Genomic DNA, 18,125 nt, shown 5'->3' with positions numbered 1-18,125 from the left:
ATATATATATATATATATATATATATATATATATATATATATGTGTGTGTGTGTGTGTGTGTGTGTGTGTGTGTGTGTGTATAAATGGGATTATATAATGAATGGTCAACTGCTTAAAACAATGACCATCAGATAACTGAACAAAAAGCAGTGATTACATCCTTGTCTAAAACACAATTAAGGGAGAGTACATAAAACATTGCTTACAGTGAAAGCTTCTTTCTTTGAATGAAAGACAATAAAAAAACAGCAAACCCACAACGCCTACTGTTCTGCAGGTGGCAAATCCCCCTGTGGCCCCCACACCAAGTGCTATATAAAATGTCAGATTTCACAACAGTTGGAAAAGGGCATGTTCTTAATCCATGCTGCACTGCAATCTCAGATAGCTCCTACCACCCTACTAAAAGAATCCCAGACAAAAACAAAATGAATAAAGCAACAACCCTTGTAACTCAATACAAATAAGCAAAACCTCTTACTCATCCCTAACTACAACCCTAAACTACATTGAATAACAGCAAATTAAGTGAAGTAAAACTAACAACCCCACCACCTAACATCACATAGTGAATCTTCAGATGATCTCACTATGGAACAGTTGCTGGCCTGTGCAGTTTTCTTAGTCACACTCCTTGCAGGTGTGTATTCGACCACTTGCCATACAGCCAAGTATGACTGTTTATATGAATGTATCCATATCAATCTATGTATGTATCTATGTTTTTATGTGTCTGTCTATATACAGAGGTAACCTATATAGGATCGATCCACAAAGGATAGAAAAAACATACAAAAAAAGCTTACCCCCCTGCACAACCCCTGTTAATTGTATATATCAACTCAGAGATCACACAACAGTGGAGAAAGGGCATATTTTCCTATCCCCACTATACTGCAATCTAATAGTGAAGAAGCTGGTACTTTTTTGTCAGTTCATTTTTAATCATATATAGATATACATGTGTGTGTGTGTGTGTGTGTGTGTGTGTGTGTGTGTGTGTGTGTGTGTGTGTGTGTGTGTGTGTGTGTGTGTGTATAAAAAGTGTACACACCCCTGTTAAAATGCCAGGTTTTTGTGATATAAAAAAATGAAACCACAATAAATCATTTCAAAACATTTCCCACCTTTAATGTGACCTATAACCTGTACAATTCAATTGAAGAACAAACAAATCTGTTAGGGGAAAAAATATAAAAAATAAAAAACGTTTAATAAGCTGGTTGCATAAGTGTGCACACACTTAAACTAATAGGTTCATAGGTAGGTACTAGGCTATTGGCCCTAGGGCCTATTTAAGCCTAGCCAAATGGTACCCTGGCTTTTGCCACCCAAGAACATTATTTTCCTGTGCCCCTGTCAAGCAGAGCCACAGAAGTGATCCCCGGGGTGAATTTCCTATCTCCCATCCAATCATCAAGATTTTTCTTGAAGAGTGCTAATGAGGAGCTTTGTTTGATATAGATAGGTAGTTTGTTCCAGAGTATGGGAAGTCTCTGAGATAGGAATCTATCCCTCCAGCATGTTCTGTTTATTGTGGTGACAAGGTTTAGGTCCCTAGAGCGTGTAGCTTGGAGGGATTGGGATTTCTTTACGTGGAACATGTCCAACTTTGTTGAGGCACCTTTTGATTTAATTACAACATTCAGTCTTCTTGGGATGGCACAACTTGACTTGACAATATTTGCCCACTCTTCCTTGCAAAAGTGTTCCAAATCTGTCAGATTGTGAGTGCATCTCTTGTGCACAGCCCTGTTCAGGTCACCCGACAGATTTTGAATTGGATTCAGGTCTGGGCTCTGGCTGGGCCATTCCAAAACTTTAATTTTCTTCTGGTGAAGCCATTCTTTTGTTGATTTGGATGTAGGCTTGGGGTCACTGTCGTGTTGAAAGGTGAAATTCCTCTTCATCTTCAGCTTTTTAGCAGTCACCTGAAGGTTTTGGGCCAAAACTGACTGGTATTTGGAACTGTTCATAATTCCCTCCACTTTGACTAAAGCCCCAGTTCCAGCTGAAGAAAAGCAATGCCAAAGCATGATACTGCCAACACCATGCTTCACCATGAGGATGGTGATCCTTTGGTGATGCGAAGTGTTTTTTTTGCGCCAAATGTACCTTTTGCAATTGTGGCAAAAAAGTTCAACCTTGGTCTCATCAGACCATAACACATTTTCCCACATGCTTTTGGGAGACTTGATTTTATTTATTTATTTATTTTATTTGTTAACCGGGTAATGTCCGACTGGGCGCAAGGCCCATTTTCAACGGAGTCCCGGGGAGAAAAGCTCCTTGCATACAGTTGAGACAAATTGAAAACAAACTGACAAACAAAGTGAACAAACAAAGTGACAAACAATAGTATTTACAATGTACAATGTACATCCTGTGAGGTAATTTAAACAACAGGAGTAATTAACAAGAAATTACAAAAGATGGTAATCTAAATTATAGTATTAATTAACAAAAATTTACAAGAATGGCACAGTTTGAGATGGAAATAGCATGAAATAGTATTAAACAGAGTGCTACAGTTTGATAGGATAAAGAAATGCAGTCTCCATAACAGTAGTAAGACCATGCAGTATTAATGTTAATATTTCTAACTGAGAGAGTATTGAATCAAATTAGATTCAGCAGATAATAACTGTAGCTGTGGGTAAGACCTATTTTAGGAAGGAGGGAGGGTGATGTGGGTGGACTAGTTTGGGGTGGTTGTTTTGCAAATTTTAGCTGGGCCTGGATGTTTTTCTGTGTAAGAAAAGGCTTCCATCTTGCAATCCTACCCCATAGTCCAGACATATGGAGAATACAGGAGATTGTTGTCACATGTAGTACACAACCAGTACTTGCCAGAAATTCCTGCAGCTTCTTCAGTGTTGCTGTAGATCTCTTGGCAGCCTCCGTGACCAGTTTTCATCTTGTCTTTTCATCAATTTTGGAGGGATGTCCAGTTCTTTGCAACGTCACTGTTGTCCCATATTTTCTCCTCTTTTTGATGACTGTCTTCACTGTGTTCCATAGTATAGCTGTGGAAATTGATTTGTACCCTTCTCCTGACTGATACCTTTCAACAATGAGATTCCTTTGATGCTTTACAAGTTCTCTGCAGACCATGGCTTTTGCTGTAGCAGGCAACTGAGCAAATGTCAGGAAAAATACTACTAAGACAGCCGAACTTTATTTGGGGTTAACCACAGTCTTTTTAATTGATGGTAGGTGTGTACCCAAGAAGACTGAATGCTGTAATTAAATCAAATGGTGCTTCAACAAAGTATTAGTTTAAGGGTGTGCACACACAACAAAGTATTAGTTTAAGGGTGTGCACACTTATGCAACCAGCGTATTGTACATTTTTTATTTTTTGTATTTTTTCCCCTAACAGATTTGTTTGTTTTTCAATTGAATTAAACAGGTTATAGGTCACATTAAAGGTGGGAAAACTTTTAAAATTATTTACTGCGGCATTTTAACAAGGGTGTGTACACTTTTTATATCCACTGTGTATGTATGTATGTATATATATATATATATATATATATATATATATATATATATATATATATATATATATATATATATGGGTTCACTAAAGAATCCCGAAATACTGAAATCCCAAATTTCAGTATTTCAAAATTCTATAGCCGAAACCTTTAGATACCGAAAACCCCATAACCCCAAAATTTGAAATCGCGAACCTACAGTGCAAATACACCACACACATGCACACAATCTCCCCCCACAATCAAACAAACAATCCTACACTACAGACAAGCAGGGGGGCAAGCCCCCTTGCATCCCCCATGTGGGGGGCTGTGCCCCCACACCCCCCTACTTATATATACTAACTCCGAGATCGCACAATCACATACACAAAGGTAACTCACACACACACATATTTCACAGCCCCTTGCGCACACACATCACAGCCAAAACACACACTAACATACACTAAAGCCCCTAATCAACACACTCATATGTACTTACCTACACTTACACCTATACATTCATACACCGCAGCACCCCCTACTTATATATACTAACTCTGAGATCGCACAATCACATACACAAAGGTAACTCACACACATTTCACAGCCCCTTCCACACACACATCACAGCCAAAACACGCACTAACATACACAAAAGCCCCTAACCAACACACTCATATTGACTTACCTACACATACACCTATGCATTCACACACCGCAACACCAGAAGCTCCGAACATCTGTATTTTGAATTTTGCGCTTCTGGTGTTTCGGAATTTCAGGGCTTCGGTATTATAATTTCGAAATACTGAAAGTCGGGATGTCAGTATTTCAAAATTATATAGGGAACTCATATATATATATATATATATATATATATATATATATATATATACACACACACACACACACACACACACACACACACACACGGGCACAAACAAAGGGTAAAAAGGATACACAGACAAACCATTCAGTGAAAACTGCAAGAAAAACTCAGCCAAGCTAGAGTTTTCACTGTGTGATAGCATAACCCCCCTGTAATGGAGGCCCATGGTGTATAAGCAAATGGCCCCTTAAGGACATCAAGGGTTCATGACTTTTTTCTTACTTTTTAAGTCTTTATGGTTACATTCAGGCCAATAAAGTCAAATCCCACTAGCAGTGAACATGCATGTTTCAGCCTTTTCATTGACCTTGTCAGCACAGCATCAGTGGATGGTTTGGCTGTGCTTCAGAAACACAGGATCTAGGATTCAATAAACTCTGTGCAGGCTTTGCACAAAGCCTATAGGGAGTTTAAGTGTTTGTGCAGTGAACAGCAGTGGTGATTACATATTCAATTCAAAACACCTTACAGTCAGAATAAAATTTAGAAAACACACAGACAGCCAGCACTTCACCAGTATCTTGCTTTCTTTAATTCCAGCGATCTGGTACCTCGGCAATTCGCCTTCAAGGATCACAATTAAGTGAGTACAAACATTACATTTATATACATACTCAGTGAGACAATTAGTCTCCTAATTAATTAATTAAACAATGAAAAAATTTTAAAGTGACCATAAATTTATTATAAGTATAAAATGAATAAATATATGCGAGCATATACAAAATGTAAATAATTCATTAACTACCTAATTCCTGATTCATGCCATTAGGCTTTAAAGTATGAAACTTGAAAATCATTCTAGTTTCAAGCTCCAGTAATTTTACTACAATGTCATCTCCTCTTTGAAGGAAGGGCTTTCCCAATATACTGAATATTAAACTACTAGAAGAGCCACTATGTTTCTCTTGGAAATGTTTAGCAACAGGACTAACCAAATTTTTATTTCTAATGTCTTTTAAATGCTCTAAAATCCGTACCCTTACCATTCTTTTTGTTTGTCCTATATACCACATGTTTTTACATGAGCAACCCAATATATAGACCACCCCTGTGGATTTACAACTAAAGTAATGTTTAGAAATAAAATTTATATCATTAATAACACTCAGGTTCCTGACCTTATCACAAATATTACAAGAACCGCAGGGATAGGTGCCTAATTTTGAAACTACATATTCATGCCGTGCACTTTGTTTAAACATAAACACGTGCAGTTTTGCATACACACACATTCCATTTGACTGCAGTGAGAATGGAACACCTGCCTACCTAAGTAAACAGACTAAAGAACTCTATATTTTACTTAAGCACCATGTCACAAGTCTGACTTTTATAAGGATGCAGGACAACTTATAGTGGATGACATCAGGAATGGATGTTGGAAAGATGATGTTGGGAGGCCGACATGAAATGGATGCATAGGCATGTGCAAGTAATATAAATATTGACAAACCATGGAACTGGAGTGCTAATTGAAGGATACACACGTATGGTCCTTTGACTATATAGACACTCACACCTCACAGCTGACTGCAGTGGGAACAGAACCCCAATCTTTCTAGGTACACAGACAACACAACTCACAAGTACCACAGCACAAGTCATATCAACTTATAGTGGATAACATCAGCAGTGGATGTTAAAGAAAAGATGTTGGGAGGCTTGCATGAAATGGATAGTTAGCAATATCCAACTGTCAATATATTAAAGGTCTGCATTTTACCAGATTGATGAGTGTGCAATCTGTAGCATTTGGTGGTTGTGTTTCCAATGTGCAGGTATATTTTAAGAGACAGCGTTACAAACTACATGCAAACAGATGTCCACATTACTACAAGTACTGGAAAATCTGAATGTGTATTGTCATTCTAAATATGTGCATGGTATATAAGACAATATTTGTTATTTATTTGTGTAGTGTAGTTGATATATTTGTGAACAAGTACTGAGAGACCAAGGTTGTAGTCCATGGGGGAAGTAACAGATGGCTGCATTGTAAATATGTGTCCTTTTCTTAGTAGTGCCTTCATTTTGTTTGTTTTTCCACGTTTAGTTTCATGGCATGAACACTAAATGGACAGTAAACATAAGCAATACATGCTATTGTTCACTTTGCATAGCACACTGTGAAGCAGTGGTTTTGTGTGATGGCTGGTAAAGTGTTTGCACATGCAAGATACACATTTCTACCACTTTCCCTATTTGCAAATAGCTAAGCAGTGCACAAATGTGAGCCTCATTGCTAAAATTCTAAGAGTTCTCAGTACTAAGGGTATGAAACACACCTGCTGCTTAGCTGACTCTGTGGCAGCAGGTGTAAATGCATTGACACATTTTTTTTAGCCTGATTGATATAGGGTTCAAATCCAGGTGTATGTAATACTTTAACATAAGCAGCAATAATGTAATGAAATTATACTTTATACCACATTCATCATCTGTTACTGTGTGTTGACATAGCTCAGCATGTTTAAGTGGCATTGCACAGAGGTAACCACACCACAGAAATGCCATTCACTTTGGCTTGGTATTGGTGCGCAATGCCAAACTCCATGCAAACATAGAGGACAAAAAAGTGAAGGACTCCATTGTTTTTTTTTTTTTTTGGTCCTTGTGTGTTGTGTGTGATGCTATTTTTTGTCTATATTATAGGTGTTAAACTGGGGCAGTAAGGACAGTGGTGAAATGGGGGTGCAAACAGGAGGAAGAACAAAAGGGAAAACAATACAGGAATGTGCAGGACGGAAGTAGGAAAGAACCATAGCTATCCATTTCTTCAACAGTGTAAAATTAAAATATGTACAGAATATTAGCTGATTTGGACTGTCACCACCACAAAGAGGGGTGACAACAATGCAATCATGTTGTATAGCCAACTGGACCTAATCAAATGTGTCAAGAAGACGTGTGCAAAATGGAGAGCTGTGTATGGAATGATGTATTTTTTTGTGGTACAGGTGCCCTTTTTTTTGTAACTTCAGTAAGAGAGGAATGCTGGGTAAGGGACATTGATATTTCTGGGTCAGGTAAATTAGGAAGCTGAGGAAGCAAATGCAAACAAACAGGAAAAACACAGGGATGTGAGGGTTGGTTGGTACGACATCAATGATTGGAGTGAGGGAGGAGACAATGCAAGCCCATGCCCATCAAACATGAGGACAGTGAGACTATAGTCCTCACACACTGGACTGTCATCACCATCCCCTTACTCTATCTGCTAGAGAGCTTGATGTCTTCTCCACCTGTGGACCATGAGGGAGAGCAGTCTCTCCATCTGGTGTAGGCGTACACCAATGGTGCGGTGCACAAAACTATGCACCAACTCTGGCATCTCCTAGCAGGTGATGAAATCCCCACCATTGCCAGTAATTCTGGAGAGTACCACAGCACTCAGTTTCTGGTGCAGTGCTAACTGAGGATGCAGGTAGTACAGGGGCAGCAGAGGCAGTACTGCCAGGTTGGGGCCCAGATGTGCTGGGCATCAGTGCTGGAGTCGGTGGATTGGGGGCAGGCTGAGCCACTGGGGTTGGCCTTCCTCACTGTGCTGTGAAGCATTTAGTGATTTGTTACAGATGGATGGCATGGAGGCATTTTGCTGACACATAATAGAAAATAAAAAAAGAAGAGATAAGGGTTGGGGTGAGAGAAAAAAAGAGATAAAATTAGTACCATATTATGTGATCTGGACATTCCATTATATGTTTGGCAAGAGCATTTTTAATATTTTTGTTCTTAATCTCATATAAGTGCCTACTGATTCTATCTCTCAATCGCTGTATAGTCTTGCCTACATAAAAACAAGGACATAAATTACATGTGGCTAAATATATTAAGTTGGTAGTAGTACAGTCTGCATAGAATCTAGGTTTAAATTCAAAAGATAAACTGGGGTGAATGAAAATTTGTTCTCTAGTTATAACTTTACAGATATTGCAGTTCCTACAGAGATATGTGCCTAACCTTCTCCCCTCTGGGCGTGTCTTTACTCTATCATTACATAGCAACTGTTTTAAGGTTACTACTATTCCTAGAGATAAAGCTTGGTGTATCACCTATTATGTTGGCCGTAGATCTATCCATAGTTAAATGCTAACGTATAGAAAAACATGCTGGCATAATGGGTTAAGTAATGATAGCATGCATCCCAGACACATCTTTCCCGATATATTTAAAAGTCGGTTTTTGAGAGTTTCTAGGATCTGTAGCAAGGATGAAGATTTGTTTAAAGAAAGGAACAACCTTGAGAAATTATTTGAACATAGGGGCTATAATAAATGAATGGTAAGAAACATACGTGATGAAGTTGCTCATAACCAACCAGATATTCACCCAAGGGAGACTGAGAGCAGGATTGCTGTGACTACTAATGTTACCAAAAGAAGAAGTAGTAATAGAGTGAATAAGGTTTCATTTATTACTAAATATACTAGCAGCGATAGCATGGTGAGGGGAGTTATTCGGAAGTTTTGGCACTTATTAACTATGGCTAGATCTACAGCCAACATAACAGATGATACACCAAGCTTTATCTCTAGGAATAGTAGTAACCTTAAAACAGTTGCTATGTAATGATTAAGTAAAAACACACCCAGAGGGGAGAGGGTTAGGCACATATCCCTGTAGGAATTGCAATATCTGTAAAGTTATAACTAGAGAACAAATTTTCATTCACCCCAGTTTATCTTTTGAATTTAAACCTAGATTCTATGCAGACTGTACTACCAACTTAATATATTTAGCCACATGTAATTTCTGTCCTTGTTTTTTTGTAGGCAAGACTATACAGTGATTGAGAGATAGAATCAGTAGGCACTTATAAGTTATATGAGATTAAGAACAAAAATATTAAAAATGTTCTTGCCAAACATATAATGGAATGTCCAGATCACAATTTTTCTTTTAGATTTTTACAACGTATCATAAAGATGTGAGGGGGTGGTAATACTAACAATTACTTGGAACAGGTTGAATTGAAGTGGATACTGAGAATGCAGGCACATAGGTATCCAGGGATTAATAGCAGTGTCAGCATCAAGCCCATTTTAAATTAGCGTAAACAGAAAAAAGCACAATTAGTGAAATATGATGATGTCACCTATATTCTAATGAGTATATTAAGTTTTATCTGTTGATTGGATGTTTTTCATTATATAATATGGATGTGATTTTAATTTTGTATAGGATTTGAAGAAGTGTAGTTATATGTGAAAGCACTTGTCCTCTTTTTATGGTTAATTTTATTAAAGTGGCGTCTACTGTCATGGTTGTCCTGCTGTTTTTTTCTACAATAATATTATGCAACAATACAATGCATTATCACAATAATGCAACAATTTTATCTGAACTTTTACATTTAAATATACTTCCTAACCACTGCAAACTATAATTATGGATTGCTTAAAGTAATCCTTGTAATGTGCAGCTATTGCACATCTGCTTGGTCCAAATATACAGATTATAGTTAACAGCAGGGCATTTATGCCACGTGTGTAGAATTACTAAAGAATTGCAATATTATATAGTTGTTTTTCATGGCATTTGAACCCCCAGCCTCTGACCTGACTACAGTCTTACACTAGACTCCTAAAGCTTATTTGTGCTACAGACTTATGCATGCATACTTACTTTTACTGTTAGGATGTGCATGCTTATTTTGCTACTACTGTATAGAAAAGAAAAACATTTTCTTTAACTTTTAAAGCTACAATAATACTTCTCTTGTGCTGCATACATACCACTTGCTTCACTCAGTCTCTCCAGATGATCAGCATGAGCTTGCCTATTCATAACTATTTCAGAATTAGCTGTGAAAAGAAAAGAACAAAAGAGCATTATGCATACCAGTCTTGCCTATATTTAGCTTTCTATGTATTATATGTTCTCTTTATTAGCCTACTTACACAACTGTGGGACGTCACTAGTTTGAAACTCGTCCAGCCACTCGTTGAGTGTATCCCTGTTGCACCATTTTAGGTTGTTGAAGTGGTACCTACACTGTTCTCCAGTGCATGTGATGCCAGTCGCACTGGATACAGACTTGTCCAGACTATTCCAAGCCTCAGACTTGTACTGGGAGCCAGAATGGTCCCTCTGCAGAATCCTTTGGGTGTGGGACTTTACCAGAAGTCCAATAAATATTCTGGACTTCACAACACCCCACCTTTGTACATGAAATTGGGCACCTTCCCCTCTATCACTAGACATTTCTAATCCCAAAGCAGTGCAATAGTAAATAATAATTTCCCACCACTTCCTGTTATCACATTTACTGGTGGTGCACAAACTTGAGAAACAATGCCAACAACATTTGCTCAATGTTCAGTGGAGAGCAACAATGCCAAACAGAGAGGAAAGTAATTTTTGAAACTGATAACAGATAACATCAATTTTCTATCACGATGTTCCATGATCATATTTATAACTCCCAACTATGCATTTGGTAGCATATGCATGTCATACATTTTACACACCCTTCGATCTTTATTTTTGCTAACTATACACGTAGTATCAGGCAGTTTTTATTAGTACCATATAATAGCCAGACTAGTTCAACTATCTCTGTCTTGAGACTTTCAATAAATTGATTGCTTTGTTTTTTATCATTGTCCATACTGATATAGCAAGGAATCAGCAGGATTTTTTAGACAATTTTATTATTAGCTGCTGCTTTAATAAATGCTGCTACTTATTTGTATAATAATTTGCTTTTATGTATGTATATGTATTGTGTTTTTAAGGCTGTAATAGTCCTATAGTTTTTAACATTGTGGATGTGAGCTGCTTTCAACTGTCAGCACTAAGCAAGTCTAATTTGCACTAGTATGTATTTGATATACACTGACCTTTCCCTTCCTTCTAGACTTGAACTTGATTGGCTGCTGTAACACTTAAATAGTCATCTGTTACAATGCGTCTAACATTGTCTGATGAACCGGAGTTTGTATCCGTGAAAGCGCTTACCAGTTTATATTTTTTAGAATAAAAGAAGTAACAAAACAAAGCAAAGATCGTAATTGCCGTGTTTGGAATCTCTGTGGTTGTTTTTGCTGATACATAAGATTTAGGTCTGATGCTCAGGGTGCATAGCTTACTTAGTGCTTAGCATATCTGCGTTTGTGATGTTTTGCTAGTTATACTTTTGACATATTTTGGTCATATAAAGTTAGACAGTTGATACAATAAAAACAGTTTTTTGCATCAGTATTTTTTAGGTTCATAGGTAGGTACTAGGCTATCTGCCCAAAGGCATTTATAAGCCTAGCCAGAATTTGTTGGCTTTCGCCGCCCCCCCTTAGATTAGTTCCCTGTGCCTCTGTCCAGCAGAGCCACTGAAGTGATCCCTGGGGTAAACTTTCTGTTTCCCATCCACTCGTCAAGGTTTCTCTTGAAGAGTGTTAGCGAGGAGGTCTGCCTAATGTAGACTGGAATCTTGGTCCAAAGCATGGGAAGTCTCTGGGACAGGAATCTATCCCTCCAGCACATCCTATTTATTGCTGTGGTGAGGTTTAGATCCCTAGAGCATGTGGCTCGAGGGGATAAGGTTTTCTTTAGGTGGAGCATGTCCATCAATTCTGGGTTGGACATGACCTTGTATGTCAGGCAGAGATCACCTCTGAGTAGGCGGTATGCAACTGAGTACAGCTGGAGTTTCTTCAGTCCAGCTGCATAGGGCATCTGTTTGAGGCCAGTGATCCTCTTGATGAGGTACTTCTGTGGTCTTTCAAGCTGTTGCAGGTGTCTTGTAAGGTACATCCCAAATGGGGCGTTGTACTCTATGATGGGACTGATGAGTGATGAGTAGAGGGGCACAATGACATCTTTTGATCTGGATGCAAACCCTTTTGTGATTAGGTGGGCCACATAGAAGGATTTTCTAACCACTTTGGCAATGCGATTATCAAAGGAGAGATTACTATCTACTTAGGTCCCCAGATCCCTTATTACGTTTTCCGTATTTCAGGGGCTATCACCTATGTGGTAGTTTGTGTGTATTTTGTTTTTTCCAAAGGAGATGACTATGCACTTTTTGGCATTTAGCTTGAGGCCATGATTTTGACACCAGGTATCTTTTGGAGGATGTCTGTGTCAGCCGGAGAATCAAGTATAGCCCCTAGTTTACAGTCATCTGCGAACTTGGTCAGCCATAGTCCTCCTGTGCTTGCCTGTACCTCTGAGAAGTATATGCTGAACAGGAAGGGTCCTAGGAATGAGCCCTGGGGAACGCCACTTGTAACTGGTTTAGAGTCAGACCTAGCTCCCACAACACTCACCATGTGGGTTCAGTCCATGAGCCAATTGGCAACCCATCTTGTGACATAGGGGTTTATGTTCAGGCTGGTGAGCTTGTCTATAATCCAGAATTGGGAATGGTGTTGAAGGCTTTTATGAGGTCTAGGTATGCTGTGTGTACCACCTTTCTCTCGTCTATAGCCTTGGTAACTGTTTCAAAGACATCCACCAGATTTGGGAGGCATGATCTGCCCTTAACAAAGCCAAACTGGGTAGGGTCCAGTGTTTGGAGGTTCCCAATGTCTCTGTTAATGAGTTCTGTGATGATGCACTCCATAGCCTTGCAGACCAAGCTAGCCAGGCTTATAGGGTGATAGTTACCGGGGTCTGTTGTGGCTCCACCTTTGTGGAGCAGAATAACCGTTGCTGTGTGCCACTCTATGGGTACGTAGCCTGTGGAGAGGCTGAGTTTGAACAGTGTGTTTAGGTGAGGGGTTAGTTCATCTTTGTGCTCATGTAAGACGCAGCCTAGGACACTGGCCGGTCCCATTGATGCTGTGTTTTTGGCTTTGGAGAGGGCTGTTTTAACCTGAGTGTCTGTGATTTCAGGGGCTCTACATTCTTCTAATATGGTTATGGGCCCTTTTGGGGGTGAGAGGGGGGTGAAGTTTGCACTGAACCTGTCTGCCAGGATGTTGGCAATATCGATTGGTTCAGTGTATTTTGTACCATTCTGTATTAACTCTGAGCAGATCTGAGTATTGCCACCTAGATTCTTGACATAGCTAAAGAATGCCTTATGGTTATCTTTGGAGTCCTTGGCAATTTTTCTTTCGAAGCTCGCCTAGGACAATTTTATGAGGGATCGTAGTTTCTTGCTGATACTGATCAGGGATGTCTTCCCTCCTTGGGATTTTACTCTTTTCTGTACTAGTTTCCTCCTTCTATTGTATAGCCTGTTTATGGCAGGGATCCACCAGACTGGTTTCCTTTACTTGGAGGGGTGAGTCTTGGTTTTGCTTGGGATAGCATGATCCATGCATTCTTGTAGATGCCCGTAGAATGCATTAGTAAAGGATTTTGCAGCTTAGACAACATTATCCTTTAGCATGGGGGCTTTGAAAATGTCCACCTTGGCCTTAAGTAATGTGAAGTTTGCTTTTGAAAAGTTTTTCATGGTGGTTTTCTTGTCTGGGGGTGGCGGAGGAATGTGGATATCCAAAGTGATTTGTTTATGCTCAGATCTAACCAGTGAGGGGTTGACCTCCGGTGTGGAACACCGGTCACCCATGTTGGTGATGATCAGGTCCAATATGTTGTCGCCTCTGGTGGGAGTGTTGACCAGTTGATCCAGGGCGTTTGAGTTTATAAATTCTAGGAAATGTTGAGCAAGGGAGTTAGTACTTGAGTAGTTCTCCCAGTTAAAGTTTGGGTAGTTGAAATCACCCAATATTAGGGTGTTTGGTAGGACCTTCATATTTCCCAGTGCTGCAGAAAAGCAGAATGGAGGTCCTGGGACATGGTGGGTGATCTGTAGCAAGCTACAATTTGAATTGCAGTTTTGCCCATTGTTAGTTGCACGTGGATGATCTCTGAAGCATCGTGCTGTGCCACTAACCTAGAGGTGTGGGTATCCTTGATGAATATGGATACTCCCCCGCCTTTTGTATTTCGTTCTGGGTTGTGTGGCTGAAATGTATGGTATGAGTTGTAGCCTGGTAGTGCTAGGGTACTCTCTGGACCCTTAAACCAGGTTTCTGTTACTGCACATATATCAATTTTTCCATACTGAGGAGTGCCTCAAGTGCATGCATTTTGAGGTTTAGACTTCTGGCATTGAGTAACATTACCCTCAGATTTTTGCTACATGTGCTATTTATGGCGGTGGGTTTGTCTTTTGAGCCTTGCCTAAAAAAGGCACTATGGGGGTGGCAAGAGCCTTGGCCAGTATTCAAAAGCCTAAAGGTGACAGGTACAAGCCGTCTCTGGCGAAGCAACATGGCTTGTCGAGCATGTCATCCCAGGTGGACAGGCACTGGATCCCCTTTGAATTACAATAGAAACTTAGCCAATTGTTGAAATTGATATTTTTTTCTTTATACCATTGTATCATTCTTGGTGAGGGCAGGATGCTACTCAGGGTCAGGGTCATACCAGCCTGGGCTACGTGATCAGAGAGCTCTTCCATGTCTCTATTCATGTAGTCCAGGGAGGTACAGCTCAGGTCATTCACACCAACATGGACAATGACAGAGTCATATTTGTACTTGTTCTGGAGTGATCTGAGTGCTTGTGTTATGTTTCAGATCCTGGCACCCGACAGGCAGCTAACAGTAATATTCAGCCTAGTGAGTGGGATGTCAGTGTGCCTGACTATAAAGTCACCTATTACTAGTATGTTGGGTATGTTATTTTGCCTTAAGGGCTGTGATTGTGTGTCATGCTGGTTTTGTGAAGTATGTGTTTCATGGCTTGTGTTGGGGGCTGGAGGTTGCTTGGATGTCTGCTTTGGAGGTCTCTGTTGCTTTTGCAGATTTTTATTTAGAGCCTCCGAGTATGTTTTCATGTATTTATGTGTGTTTTTTGGCGGTGCTGGTTTAATGGGTCTATGTAAGACTGGTGGTGTGATGCCAGTATTTCCCTTCTCCTCTTGACTGTCTGATCCAGTCTTGGGTTGAGAGAGCTTAGCCTCCAGTTTGGCTGTATAATTGCATCTCTCGCATGTATTAGTGTTTGTCTATGAACATGAGGCAGTTGTAACATTGCCTCAAAATGCCCAAATTCACCATTTGGACTGGAGAGTACACCTGAAACTGCTCTTTGGACATGCCTGGATAGGTACAGTGAACTGTTTTGCTGAATAGCTGGTAAGGTCGAACAGAAAGCCTTGTACTTCTGTACAGTATAGGGGGTCTAGTGCTAGGGTTTATAAGTGCTTGCTATGAGTTTTGAGCAAGTGCCAGGCTGAGAAATGAATGGCTTGAGTGCTTAAGTTGAAAGTTTGTCTAGTTCCAAGGGAAAAATTGAAGAGGAGACTTTGTGGAGCCAGGAATAGATATACTCTAGCTAACTGGCACTGCCTGGCACGCAAAACCGGGCAAATGCAGTTTTTATAGCAGGGAAATGAAAGAGATGGAAATTAGCCCAAAATGGCCAATAAACTACTAATTTCTAGGCTGAAACCACTCCTCCAGGGACAGATAGGCTGCTCAAAGCTGCCCTCTCTCACAGGTGAACAGAGAAATTTCCTTATATCCAAGTAAGGTATGGGCAAATACAGAAATTTGTAACACAGCCCTGAATTCAGCACTAACCTGAAAACTGGACTATACTAGCTTAGAAAGGCAAGAAACAAGTATATTTTTTTCAGAAAATAAAGCAGATACAATTAAAATAAAAACACTTTAAATGCACAAAAAAGGATGCTTATTGTTATATATCTCAGTTCAGAGTTGTAGTCAATGCCCCTAGTAATAAAGTAGGAAGAAACACAAATATAGTAAAAGGAGATGAATAAAGTGCAATTTTTTTTATATATATATAAAATAATAGAAAACAAACAAACTGATTTAAACAAGTTACCCAATTAACCAGAAAAAAGCGCAAAACTGAGCCCTGTTCCAGCAGTCTTCAATCAGACAAGTTCTAACTGCACACACCCACTACTAGGGTGCAGGGGAACCTTCTCCAAAAAAAGATGGCCTGGATCAGTGCTCAAGTTATACTAACAATGCTAGATTCAGCAGGCCTAAATCTGGTCCTATGCTACAGCAACAAGTCGCACCAATTTCAGAAAGAAACAGTTCAAATAAGCAGGCACAATAAGCCTGTGACCAGAAATACCCAGCTCAGAAGGGCAGAATCCAGCTTCTCCTCCCACAAGAGTGCAGACCACAAACCCTCTTAATGTAGAATAACTGGCCTGAAGCCCAAGTGCTTAAACCAGAACTAATACACTTTTAGAATAGCAGACACTGAGCTTTCAATCAACAATTCCCAGCTTATAAGGATTTAAGCTACCTTTCCTGCCACAACAGTACAGACCACAAACCTTCTTAATGTAAAACAACCAGCATGAAGCCCAAGTGCCTAAACCAAAAGATTTAGAATAACAGTTACAATTTAATCAGGCTATTACCAAGCAGTAATAAATGCAGCAGAATAAATAAAATTGAGTATTTTTAAGAAGAGGCAAAAGCAAAATAAAGTAGGAGGTAACACAAATACAGTAAAAACAGATGAATAGAGTGCACATTTTTTTTTTTTGTTAGTAAAGTACAAGGAGAGAGGAAGGAAGAACCTAAGTGGGTTGGCCTTCTCAAATCTTCTCTCTGTATTAAGTAGAGTGAACACTAGACTCAGACTATGATCTCACTGTATTCGGTTAACTGAGCAAATGAGATGGACTCAGGAGGAGTGGTCAAATACAGACCTACAAGAGGTGCTGGCAATTCCAGAGCCTCCAACACCAATACCAAAACAAGAACAGGGAGTGTGGGTGGGAACAAACTGCAGAGAGAGACACAGCACACACACACTATTCAGTGAAACACACAATTAGGTACAGAAAAATGAATTAACAGTACTTTTAAAACTGCAAGTTTGTACTTAACTTCAGCTTCTAATGCAGGTGATTATAGCCAAGCAAGTCTCTCAGAAGTTGAGCCTAAAATGATTTCTCAAACTTTGTGGCTAGCACTTAAAGTACAGGGGAATCCCTCTAGGATAACAGTTAAATATCAGATAACAAGAAGTGAGAAGACCACCACCCCCTCTTATAGCAGAGAGAGACACAGTACACACACTATTCAGTGAAACACAAAATTAGGTACAGAAAAATGAAAAACAGTACTTTTAAAACTGCAAGTTTGTACTTAACTTCAGCTTCTAATGCAGGTGATTATAGCCAAGCAAGTCTCAGAAGTTGAGCACAAAATTTTAAGAACCTTGTGAGAATTATGAAGTCTGAAACTGAAATGTGTCTCATTACTTTCCAACTTCTCTCTTTAATGATTTTCCAGGACAAAAGTATGAGGACAAACTGAGGACATTCAGTGACCAGCCCTACTTTTGAGAGGTATGAATGTGTGAATCTTTGATGTCTGAGGCCTATTACTTGATATAGGACACATACATTCACATGAATCTCTGCTGTCACATGTTGAAGTCAATGTCGTACAAATCACCCTCCTTTCCTTACTTACATTACCAAGTAACAACATGCAAGGATATGCCATTCATTTGTATTATTACACAATTCTGTTATAACACTCCAAGTTCAACATTTATCTTGTAAATCCAGCAGTCACTGTAGTTTTAGTTAAGGGCTGAATTTGTCTGATGCTAGGAGTACACAGCCATTACATAGGTAGGTAAAGGTGGTGAGTGTTGCCTAGCATCAATGTTACTATATGTATGTGCATAGGATGAAGGTGGTATCCTCTTAGGTGGTGCATAAGTGTGTTATGCATTGTCTCTTAACCAATGCAAGGGCATATTGAGCACACCTACATCTGCC

This window comes from Protopterus annectens, chromosome 11.part0, assembly GCF_019279795.1.
Source record: "Protopterus annectens isolate FY-2018-M chromosome 11.part0, PAN1.0, whole genome shotgun sequence".
Classification (NCBI taxonomy): Eukaryota; Metazoa; Chordata; order Ceratodontiformes; family Protopteridae; genus Protopterus; species Protopterus annectens.
The sequence above is the reverse complement of the archived record's forward strand: the minus strand, read 5'-3'. Positions refer to the sequence as shown.